The following is a 13,100-nucleotide window of genomic DNA, read 5'->3' as shown; positions in this document are numbered from 1 at the left end:
TTACAAAAAAATAAATGAGTGAGTTTATAATTAAAATTAAAATAAATTAAACAAAAGTAAACTATTTGATAAAAGATATCTATATGTAATATAATTTGCATTTATTTTAATAGAAAGCACGTTAGCCTGGTGGTTGTGGAGTATTTTAGTTCCTTTGAGGGTAGGGGTTCGAACCCCACCTCAAACATTTTAAAAAATTTTCACTCCCAAACGATTCGGTCGGACCGATTTTACCGAGTTTGACCGGTTCTTTCCAGATTTAACCGGTTCACACCGGTTCAACTCCTTGTGCGGTCTAAATACCGGACCGAACTGGTATAGAATCCGGTTTTCCGGTTGAACCGGCCGGTCCGGTCCGGTTCTGCTAACAATGCTTCGTATTATATGTATTTTATATCAATAATTAGGCCATACTTGATATATATACATATACACACTAGTTAAGGAATAATGATAAAAAATCTTTAAAAATTTACAAGTGTATTAATTTGATCTCCAAAAGATTCACACCTCTAATTAGTATCTAAAAATAGAACTTTGAGTCAGATTGATCATTTTGAAGGTTAGAAAACAACACATTAGCATCAATTCAAAGCCTTTGATCTTAGATACCATTTTCACTATTAATCCATAATTATATACCCAATATTCAGTGAGAAAGCAACATAAATCACAAAATTATACTATGCTGTGATGCTGTCATAAATCATTTCATGTGACAAACAAATAGAACAATAATACAGCGTACCAAGCTCCAAAAGGCCAAAAGAAACTACCAATGAATGAAGACTTTCCTCGATTCCAAAATATTATTGATCAATAATAATTCGCACATAAATGTAATTTACACTTTAAAAACAAAGGCTCTCAAATCTGAATGGTACTTCATGAGTTCAAAAATGCATATCTTCAGGTTTTAACAAAGATTTTTGATAAAACTCGGATGACATTTTAAATGAAGCTGGATATTTTATGGCTTGCACAGTTTCAGGCAGTGCAACATCATCTTCAAACTTTGTGTTGCAGCCCCATAACCGAGTGAGAAGTCGCTGGCACTTCGGAGACGACTGTCTGAAATATGTCCGGTACCCCTCAACAACATCTTGCTTGCTTATTATGTTCTTCAATTCTTCGGCTTCCTTCTTTGATATATCAAAGATATACCTGAAAAACAATATCCTTTGTTATCATTTTCTTCAAGGTTGGTCTTCCTTACTCATCATCCACAAACTTATTATATAACTAAACGTAAAATCACCTTTTATCAAGTATCAACAATCTGACTCCACAATCGATTGCTCTCGTAGTTAAGCGAATGATCTTTCTCGAGCAGTTTTGCCAGTAACCCACTTTTGTAATTCTCAAAGGAATCATCATCAAGCCCATCCTGCAGTCAACATATAATTCCTTAGAACACAAGTCTTTTAATTTGGAAAAGAGTGGGGTGTGCCTACAATTTCTTGAGCACCCAAATCATGTCAAATTTAATGCAATTCATGAGGGAGCCATTAATCTCAGAACAATGAGATAGAAGGAATCAGGAATACTAACCAACATTTCTTCAACGCCATCTATGAAGTTGTCGATTCTATCTTGCACGTAAATTGGGTCGTACTCAGATGATTGAACACAGAAACAAAACCCAAAAACACTGTACGTTAACCGTAGGCTACATTCAACAACATATCCAAGCTGCTCTTTTGTCCTGTATCCAGATACACACAAATAAATAAACAAATAAAGAAATAAAAATTAATACAACCCATAAAAAGCCATGGAAAGTGAAAACAAATTTTCATTAACAAATGTTAGACGCTCAAATGCAAGAAACTAAAATAGCATTCAATAGTCACCTCAGCTGATTGAAAAGCGGCTCATCCACAACTTCCTCAAAAAGATCAATTAAAGCTTTCAATTTGATTGATCCCAACCCAAGATCTTGCTCAATTTGAAAATATAGCTGCATGAATATTGAATACCAAATTAAGAAACAGGAGAAGTTTGTTAGAAATTTCAAAAAAACAATTATCCATGAAAAGTGACAAACAAAAATAATCCAACTGAAATTACCTCAACCACAGAATTCTTTTCTGACTTGTTCTTTACACAAACATCTCTAACTAGATTGGCACTGGATGAAAGGCAAATAACGTGCTCAGCGTGCCTCAGCTCAACGGGAAGTGGATTTACTATAAAGTTCGTCTTAAATATATTTGATATGTCAATTACTTCTTCTGAAATATTTCCATGGCATAGACCCTCAATGTATAGCTGTCCAAGGTTGATGTAAAGGAATAAATTTCAAACAATTTATTGATATAAACTAGAGAACTATAATATATCATGGAACTTATGTTTAAAAACCAAGTAATTAAAAACTAAAAAACAAAGAACAAGCTACCAAGAAGTAGCTACTTTCTTGTAAATGTAAGCATTATCAAGCTGAGACAGCAGATTCTCATACACACAAACAGAACAAGTGCATCAAACAAAGTAGTTATATTAAGTTTAGGGTTTAGGGTTTAAGGATATAACACTTCCCATGCATGTATTTTTTGAAAACATTATTCTTTTTTTTTTTACAGAAAATAAAATAAAACTTGACAATAAAAGACTGCAAAATAGTCCAAACAATAACATATAAGATTAAATATTTCATGCCTACCTTGGAGCGAAGTTCGGGGATAAATGCAATCAAATCATCAAGAAACAAATCATTTAGATGATGCAGCTTTTCCTCAATGTCATAAAAGCTCGGCACAAAACTTGCAATCTCAAATATGACGAATGACTTAAAGGCTTCATGTTGGTATTCTTCAAAGTTCTCTTCATGTCTTCTTTTATAACCTGAACGATAATGATTGGTTCATTACAATCAACAAAGCAAACAGAACTATGGAACCGGGCAAAAAGGATAACATAGACATTTTGATAAGAGATAAAAGGAAATATGTGATGTACCTCAAATCGATCGCCAGTAGGAATAAAGGATCTAGCTACTGATAAAACTTTAGATAAGAGAATGGGAAGCTTCTCATTGAAACCATAGACCTTCAGTTCCAGTTTGTCGCCAACATAGGAGACAGAAGTTTCTAACATTGCAATACTAGCTTGCACAGATAGACACATGTTGTATGAAGTCCTTTAAAAATAAGATTTAAGGTACTACATTCACCAACGGTTTCTTAGATTGCCTAAGATGATTTAATTTTAACTCAAGCCAGATCTTATGATACAAAATTTTGTACATATAAACTAGCAGATGATATTTTGGAAAGCTGGAATGAAAAAAAAAAGTAATTAGTTGGGAGTTTGAATAGTCAGTTAAGAGTGGAAGCCCCTCTCTCTAAAAGATACCTTTCTCAATTAATCAGTTTACAAGCTTAAGGTATGAAGCTATGTAGTAAATAGAATTACCTAGTGAATCTGTTCAGAAACAAAACGTATGAAGGACAGGAAATCCTCCAAACAAGAGAGAAGTAAATAAATAACAGAAACAACAAAAAATTTCTAACTGAGCAACATCTTTTAATGGAGGATATATAATATAGACGAATGACTCTACTTTTAGTGTCAAGCAAGACAGACGATTTACCAGATATATGATTCATTCAACTCATCTTTAAGGAGGAGAATGAACAATTCAAACAATACACAACTCTGGGCATTAGCATATCCACCCTTCAAGTTAATCCGAAAATATGTCAACAGAACGTACAGAAAAATCACTTGGAATGAACTCATTTTTTGATGGAAGATGTAGCGAGGCCTCAATTTCTGGAGGATTTCTCCATAACTCCATTAAATCTTGAGCAACGTCTTCTTCAACATAACGTGAACCAAACTAAGGTTCACATTGGACACCTGAAAAGTAGCACCATCAAGTTGTTCAATCATCATGATGGAAATATAACTTCCAGATATATTTTGTTAACAATTGAGTTTAGTTATCAATTCCCAATGGTTCAACATAACAGATTAACAGTGAAAGAAATAAATAAAAGTGCCAACTAGCCAAAGGTGAAAAGATAACTCATGTTCCGACTTAAGGAACAACTTCGAAACAACCTCTACTCTCATGTTTTCTGGAATGAAGAAACCAAGAAGTTGCTTTATCAATTGCTCATCCCAAGTCTGGTAGACATAGTCACCATACATGACATGCTCTGGCGGATAAAAGAGTAAATTTTCTGCACAAGAAAATAATTCAAATAAGCCAGAAAGATATAACAAATCTGCATAGGAAGTATCTAAAATTTCAAAATATATTGCAATTGGGTTGAAAGCATAATAAATAAATGTTCAGTTTTTGCTATAAACACAAACTGACAACAATTTTTTTTTTAATCTCTATCATATGTTGCATGTTCTCCATATCCTATTGATTAACAAATAACTTAAGAAAACAACTCCAAGCAGATAAATTAGAAACCTGAGAGTTCAGCAGCATAATCATCTTGCCGTTGCTCTTCTGCAAATCTAAAATCCATTTTCCCGATGCTTTGAAGTTCTCTGAATATCCATTCTTGTGGAGGAATTTGATGCAATAACTTCAGGTATTGATAGACAAAGCCAATGATATCAAAGATCTGGGAAGTGAAATCAAAGTTAAGCCATATTGAAGAGAAGTAATTTGTAGAAATTGGAAAGCATAAGCTGATCTGAATGATCACACAAGTTAATTTACCCATCAACTAGTCAATACTGTTTTCACACTTGTCTATTGACTGAAAAATTTTAATCCAATATAATAATAATAATAAGAAAGCTGAAATTGAAATAAAAATCTTATGTTTGAGGTCCCACTAAACACACTACTTGCTCTTACTCTCTTCTATCTGAAAGGCCATACAAGTGAAGAGATTATGATCACCTTTTCAACACCAGAGACAGTGAGGACCCTTTCTGATAGCTCCAAATAATTCCGCAACCCAACTCTCAAGCACATCAAGAGGGTCTACACATTTATACATAAAGCACATCACTATAAAGTATAAACATACCAGTTTATATTGGTCTCAATCCTAATCCTGGCGTGAGCTGTTAAAACAAATAAATCTCATTTTTGTAGAAGATAAATCTATGATGAACCTAATCTTGAGACTAGTATAATTATTTCTCAACTATTAATAAATGTATAAGTGGCTGCAAACCTGCATACCCTGGTTGGCATATTGGGAATGGGAAAAAAAAAAAAAACTAAGCACCTTATTATTGCTGGAAGAAAAACATGACTAAAATAAAATTGTAAAACTTTAAATTGAATAATGGTGTAGGTAAGTAGGAATTCACCTCCACCAATAACAACAAGCTTCATTAATCCACCATGGTAATAATCTTTGTATAGTTTGAATATTTGCTTCCGCAAATTAACACCCTTCTCCATAGCATCAACCAAGCTCTTCTTATTCCCTTCATGTACATGGAAAAGAATGAAATAGTAATTTAATTATACAGAGAAATCTAGATATCTAATTGACCATGTAATAGCAACACTTTTATGGCATACCCCAAAAGAATCTGTTTAAAGGATGACCAATAGCAGAAGTATGGCGTTGAAGTTGTTGAAGACGGCAAGCTTCGCTTTGCAAAGCCTGGTTAAATTCTATGCTCAGTTTTGTATACCATTATGGTATACCAAAAACATTATCAGCAAACTGCAGATAAGGAGATCTGAGCGCTTTCTAAAATCATAATTAAAGTGGAAATCTGCATTATTCGACTATGATGAGACATACCTGAATCTACTGCCTGTACTTCTCGCTCCATGGCCTCCATTTTTACAAGAGGCGAGATAAAGAACTGAGAAAATCTGATAAGAGAAGAAAGACCAAAATATAAGTTTGAAAAGAAGTCTTAGCATACTTATCAAGAGGATTGGAAATTCCAAGGGCCTCTTAATATTATCAAAATTGAATCATTAGATTCATTTAGCTATGTTTAAGTGCAATAAAAACAACAAATATTGATAATAAAAATATAACCCAAATCACCAGAAAATATTTTACCGAGAAAAATGAAATGAATAAAATAATCAATATGTAGAATAAATATCACTAGATTTTATGTCTCTGGTCTTGTATTTTAACAAACATCGAGGAGGGATAATTAATTCTTATGTCCGTCTATAGGAAGTATTGTGGCATAGAATTTAGGTGTTTTGTTTAGAGAGGTAATCTCTTTGATATGTAGAGAGTAGAGTAGAGAACTTTGTACTTTTGATGCACTTTGTTAGTCCCACTTTTACAGGTGCAGAAATATTCTCTTTTTTTTTTTATTGAGTAATACCCCAAATAGGTCCCCAAGGAATTGGTCGTACGACTGATTTGTCCCCCAAAAAAATTAACTAAGTTCCCAGTCCCCAAAATTATTAAATATGTGGAGGTGATAAGTATGACGTGTCAGGTTAAAGGCTTCTAGGACACGTTGGTTCTTGTACACGTGGCCAAAACGACGTCGTTTAAAGCCTTATCAAAACGACGTCGTTTTAAGTTTGACAGATTAATCCCCAAACTTTATGAAATGAATGTGTTAAAACGCAGCGTTTGAATAGGGTCCTAGGATAAAAATGCATGTCCTTCTCCCTTGGCTCTGTTAAATGACCTGAAACCCCAAACCCTTATCCAAATTTTACAAGGCAACTCTTCATCTTCCTCAACTCCGTTAACATTGAGTGTAGTCTGTAACAGTCGTTTGACGAGGCTGACGGCGACTGTGTGGTGGCGATGGACTGTCGTGCATATCGCCATTGTTGGAGGTAAGTCTTTTAATTTATTTTTTGAATTAATTCAGAGGCGAAGATTCATGTATGATGAACATGCATGTCATGTGTAGGGTAGATTAAAGATATTATTTTGCTAGTGTTGGTTAAGTCAGAGTTCTAAATTGATTTATTCTGTGACGTTTCATAGTAACATTACCGATGTAGGTGTTAAAAAATTGAATTCTGTTTTAATGCTCTTGTAATGGCTTCGTTGCTTGTTTAAGTTGTGATAGATTTTTATTTTGTTAGATTAGATGAGTGAAGACGTGATGCCCGTATTTCACCACGGTGGAAGCTTTGTGAGAGACAACACGGGAGTACTTGTGTACATCAATGGAGAAGTCAAGAAGTTTCCCCCAATGGACATTGATCTGATATGTTTCTTTGACCTGAAGAAACTTTTTTTGGACTTGGGTTACCATGACTATAAGGCAATATTTTGGTATGATCCGACTGCTACTGACCTGAAGTCTGGTCTTCACCCAGTTCATGGAGAAGAGATCAGAGATCTTCAAAAGAATAAAATGCTAAATGAGGACACTGATGAATTCTACATCTACTTTGACCATCCAATCATAGAAGATACAGAGTTCATTGATGATGATGGTGTTAGTGTTGAGGAAGTGGAAGTGCAAGAGGCTAGTGTTGAGGATGATGGTGTTGACAATGATGCAGATGTTGAGAGTTCAGATAGTGATGATGGGTATGAGTCAACAGAAGATGCATTATACAAGCCCCCACCTTCAGGATATGGTTTTTCAGATTCAAGTTCAGAGGAAGAGTTAGTTGGAGCTGGTAAGAAAGGAAAGAATAATGGGAAGAAGAAATCCAAAGTTAGTAAGCCTGTTAATGGGCCAGTTGGCAAGGGCAATGGCAAGCCAAAACGGGCAGCCATTGGAAGAGAAGAGGTAGCTGGAGCATCTGTTCAGAGAAAGAGTCATGGTGGGCCTGGCAGGCCCAGTAAGAGTGATTATGGGCCTGTTGAAAAAGATAAAGTAGTTAATGGGCCTTCTAGTGGCAACAAAAACAAAACTACACCTGCTAGTGCCAATGAGGGGCCATCGAAGTCCAAAAAACCTGCTACATTTGATGAAGAACTTGGTGTGGAGTTGTTACCTGAGTCAGACATTGAATTTGAGTATGATTCTGAACAATTTTTGACCCCGACAGACTCAAGTGATGATGGAGGAAATGGGTTTGATTGGCCTCAATTTAATCTGAGTGCAGAATTTGGGGAGGTCCAATTTCAGCTGAACATAGAGTTTGAGTCACTTGAACAATTTAAGCAGGCTCTAAAGGACTTTACCATATCAGAGGGTAGAAGAATATTTTACATGAAGAATGATAAGAGAAGGGTTAGAGTTGCTTGTATACATAGAGGCTTCATGCCTGGAAAAGAAGTGCAAAAAGCCAAGGCAAAGGCAAGAAAAGCAGATAAGGAAAAGGCAAAGTTATAGGCTACTAAAGAAGCTAATGAAAGCGAGAAAGCTAAAGGGGTGGTGGAAACGAATGAGGCTCTTCCTGAAGGTGAGAAAAACAATGAGGGACATACTACCAATGAGGTAGAAGCACAAGCTAATGCAGCAAAAAATGCAAAATGTGGAAATGAAGGTGAGAAAAATGGTGAAACAGAGAAGCATGACTGTCCCTGACTTATATACTGTGCAAAAAACTCACGATCAGGTGGATACCAAATAAAGACCTACAATCTAACTCACACCTGTGGAAGAGAGTTTGGCAGCAATATGGCAGATCAACATTGGGTAGCAAGGAAGCTAGAAAAGAGATTGTTGAGTCAGCCACGGTTGACATATGCAGAGGCATGGGATCACATGAAGGTTGATTACAATGTGATACTCAGTGATAAAATGCTGTACAGAGGACTTCGGATGGCCAGGAAAAAGTATGTTGGTAACGAGAAGGCACAATATGGCAAGCTGCGTGACTATTTGAACGAGATACACCGGTATGAGGTTATTTTATTTCAAAGACTAACATTAGAATATTGTTAGTGAATTGATAAAGAATAATATTTTTTTACATTTTATGTTAATTCTTGTTTGACAAAAATAACTTGCTGTGATATGAAATACATTAGAATATTGTTAGTGATCTTAGTGAATTCTGGTGTAATTCTGGTTTATATAGGAGCAATGAAGGTTCATCTGCACTGTTGGCAGTGGAGCCTATATCTCAATCTCCTCCATTATTTGATAAATTGTATATTTTCTTAAACGCCTGTAAAAGGGGGTTCAAGGCTAGATGTCGCCCCTTGATAGGTTTAGATGGATGCTTTCTGAAGGGTTTTTATGGGGGACAATTATTGTCAGCTGTAGGACAAGACGCGAACAATCATTTTTATGTCATTGCGTATGCAGTAGTTGAGAGTGAGACGAAGGCAAATTGGAAATGGTTTCTACAGTTGTTACAAGATGATCTTGGACAATGCACTGCCGATGGTTGGAACTTCATCAGCGATCAACAGAAGGTATCCTTGAATATGTCTTAGTGTTCGTTATGTTAACTAACTATGCATTGTATTCTTCATGGTTTAATGACTGTTAGCTATGTTTTTTGTTATCATAACAAGCATTTTAATGCATATTATTTTCTGGTCTGTTGGAACTGTAATGCAGGGTCTTCTGCCAACACTGAAGGAGGTTATGCCTAACGCCCATCACAGAAAACTGCGTTAGGCACATTTGGAAGAATTTCACAAACAAATACAAGGATACACAACTTAAGAATGTGGTCCGGGCTTGTGCCAAAAGTTCAACCGTTGCAGAGTTTAATGATAATATGCAAAGGCTGAAGAGAATGAATGAGGACGCGTGGGCTTACCTTGCAAAATTGGATCCAGGATGCTGGACTAAGTCAAAATTCAGCCACTACCCTAAACTGGACAATATCACCAATAACATGACAGAGGTGTGGAATGCCAAAATAGTATACTATAGGGGAAAACCTATACTCACAATGCTAGAGGAGCTCAAATGTTACATTATGCGAAGGATGGCACAACACAAAAAGGCCCTAAGCATGTACACTAGTATAGTTGCTCCTGTACAACAAAAAAGGATGGAAGCCATTATGAAGGACACCAAGCACTGGACTTCTCAATGGACTGGCCACAATGCTAGACAGGTATTTGAGGTGCAAATGCACAATAAGAAGCTGGGGGTGCACTTAGGTAATAGCACATGTACATGTAACATGTGGAAACTTATAGGTATAACACTCCAACTTATGCATTTTTAGTTAATATTCTTACAAACTGTATATCTAATTGTTGTTTACAATCACTTATAGGAATTTCATGTGTGCATGCCATGGCTGCTATTGCTAAGAGGGGAGACAGAGCAGACACATATGTGCACAAGTGGCTGAAGATGGATGCCTTCAGAGCAACATATGGTCATTCCATTAGCCCCGTCAACAGTAAAGAGTATTGGGAGAAGTCTGGAGAAATAAGCTCAATCCCTCCCAAGATTAAGAGGCCAATAGGGCGTCCAGTAAAGAGAAGGAGACGAGATCCAGTAGAAGACGGAACAGAGGGTAATAAGGCAAAAAAGACCTTCCGAGTCACATGCGGAAAATGTGGAGAGACTGGCCACAATGCTAAGACCTGCAAGGAAGCTCCTAAGGCTGGAACTAATCCTAAAGGAAAGGTCAAAGGAAAATCCAAGAAAAACTCAACTGCAACACAAGAAGAGGTTCAACTTTCTCAATCGGCACCAGTAGCTGAGGTATACATGAATGATACTTACATTCTTCTGCTAAATGTGTTACATTGTGTAGCTTGATATGTGTGATAACATGCTTAGGATTTAGGTTTTTGACATGAATTAGTTGTTGTGTTATAGACACCAACTTGACATATAAATTAGTAATTAGGGACCTGCTTGACTTATAGTAGCATTTCTAAAGGACCTATTTGACTTATAAAATACATCGTCAAGGGTTTAATTGTCTTAATAAATTTGCTTACTTATGAGGTTACCCAGCCTGGGGTACCAACAAATCATACTGTACCAGACATAGGAATGAATGTGAATGCTGCAACTGTAAGTATGCTTCATAATATGTTTCACTATTAATTCCTAAACATTACTTACTAATATCTTATTTTAGAATACTCATAATTTTTTACAATTCAATCAGAGAAGACAAACTCAGCCTCAGCAGCCTAGTAGACGTTCAAAGCAGACAATAATTAGCTTCAAGTTAGCATCATTATCAACTTCTAATATTCATTTAACTAAAATGAGCCATTCAAATACAATATTTTTTCAACAAAGATACAATGCCAATTGCTTAAATAACCACCACATAAATACAAAACATAATCACAACTACAAGTGCACCTATTATTACACTACTAAACAAGCTTAGAACACTGTCCTTCTTGAGTTTCGAACTATCTTCATTCCTCTTTATTAATATCTCCTCCAATTGTTTCACTCTCTCCTCCTAGCAATAATCTAAACCTGCACCAAATTCTGCACCCATGCATGTCTCCACAGAGGCCAATCTACGCCTTTCAACTATATCATCCACCAAATACCCAAAGATCTCATCAAACCATACAAAAAAATCACAATATCCTTGCTTTTCCTGCAATTAGAATAACAGAACATAAATCATCACATTAGTCTTAGTCCCCAATTATCAAAACTACAGCACCACAAAAATCCACCACTCTAAAGTACCTTAAAGTGAGGACAGCCAAAGAACAGCCTATTCAGGTTTTCTGCTGTGCGAGACCTGGATATTATGGCATATGTCCTGTACTTACACTTAGGATGTTCTCCTCTTCTAATTCGCCCCCTTTGGACGCCAGTCGAACCGCTGTCAACATTGAAGACATCATCCATAGTTCTCCGACCGCGTCTCCGACTTGCAACTGACATGCTGCCTCTACTCGTCATCATCTTCTTCGAAGCCAAAAACTCTCTCTCACATACTAACATACATGGGTTGGAGGCACAGGGGGTAAAAAGTGAAGACCTAATTTCATGTTCATCCCCTTTAAAACAGCGATGTCTTGTCCATATTCAAACGCTGCGTTTTAACACATTCATTTCATAAAGCTTGGTCGTTTTGGTCACGTGTACAGGGACCAACGTGTCCTGGAAGCCTTTAACCTGACACGTCACACTCATCACCTCTACGTAGGAGAGAGAGTGTTCAGTTAACCGGCTAAACCTGGAGCAGGGACGTATATGGCATATATTTAATAATTTTGGGGACTGAGGACTTAGTTAATTTTCTTGGGGGACAAATCTGTCGTACGGCCAATTCCTTGGGGACCTATTTGGGGGAATTACTCTTTTTTATTTTTTTTTATTTTATATTTTTTTGTTATAAATAATTTAGTCTAAAATTTTAAAATTTAAGTAAAAAGGACGATTTTAAACATTGGTTTTAAGCTTTAGAGACGATTTTAAAAAATCTACATTAAAAATAAATTATTAAAGATATTTAAATAAATTTAATAATTCGAGAATCCCGCACCTATTTCGAATGACTATTATTATGGTGGCTATGATGTCTAGACAACTTTAACAACACTTAAAAGTGTTGCTAAATTTTAGGTGATATTCTTTAATATTTTAGCAATTGAGTTTTATTTTTATTTTTTAAATTAAAATGTTTTTGAATATTAAAAATATTATTTCAGTTTTAGTAACACTTTTTAAGTATTGCTAAAGTTACATAACCATCGTAGTCATTATGATGATAGCAACCATAAATATGAATGAGGCATCAGCATGGCCATAATAAGGATGTCTCAATGAAATTTCTGATAATGATATTAGCTGATATATCATACATTGAAAGCAAATAATGTTTAAAGAAAAAGTATTTTTGAGACATGGAATATTGGATACTCATATATACTATATATTTCGATATTATTGTGAACAGGGTACAGTAAGATTGCAATAGAGCAGCAAAGGATGAAATATAAGAAAGTTTTGGAAGATTATTAATCGTTCTATGCATGCATTATCCATGTAATACAACAAATAATGTTAGCCTTATATATGAAATAAAGTGTATGGATCTTACATAAACGATTCAAAGATCAATAATCTCTATGTTGACCAATAATATTTAATCGTTCCATGCAAGAATTTTATCCATCTTTCCAAGAAGGTTATATTGGTTGCAGGTTGCAACTTACAATGACTATATATATATATATAAACAAACAAAAAACAAACTGAATTACAATTATATGGCTTATACGCCGTTACAATAAAAGAGAGTGAATTAGTTTAGTATAGTGGCTTTGCTATTCAAATGAGATAAGGAAATGAAGTGAGAAATGAAT

The 13,100-nt window shown here is 35.4% G+C and overlaps 1 pseudogene; it reads right to left on the bottom strand.

The window, feature by feature from the left end:
- Positions 1–666: 666 nt before the first annotated feature.
- Positions 667–5,906, bottom strand: LOC107458703 (nardilysin-like; annotated as a pseudogene).
- Positions 5,907–13,100: the final 7,194 nt, after the last annotated feature.

This window comes from Arachis duranensis, chromosome 7, assembly GCF_000817695.3.
Source record: "Arachis duranensis cultivar V14167 chromosome 7, aradu.V14167.gnm2.J7QH, whole genome shotgun sequence".
In the NCBI taxonomy this organism is placed as follows: domain Eukaryota; kingdom Viridiplantae; phylum Streptophyta; class Magnoliopsida; order Fabales; family Fabaceae; genus Arachis; species Arachis duranensis.
The sequence above is the reverse complement of the archived record's forward strand: the minus strand, read 5'-3'. Positions and strand labels throughout refer to the sequence as shown.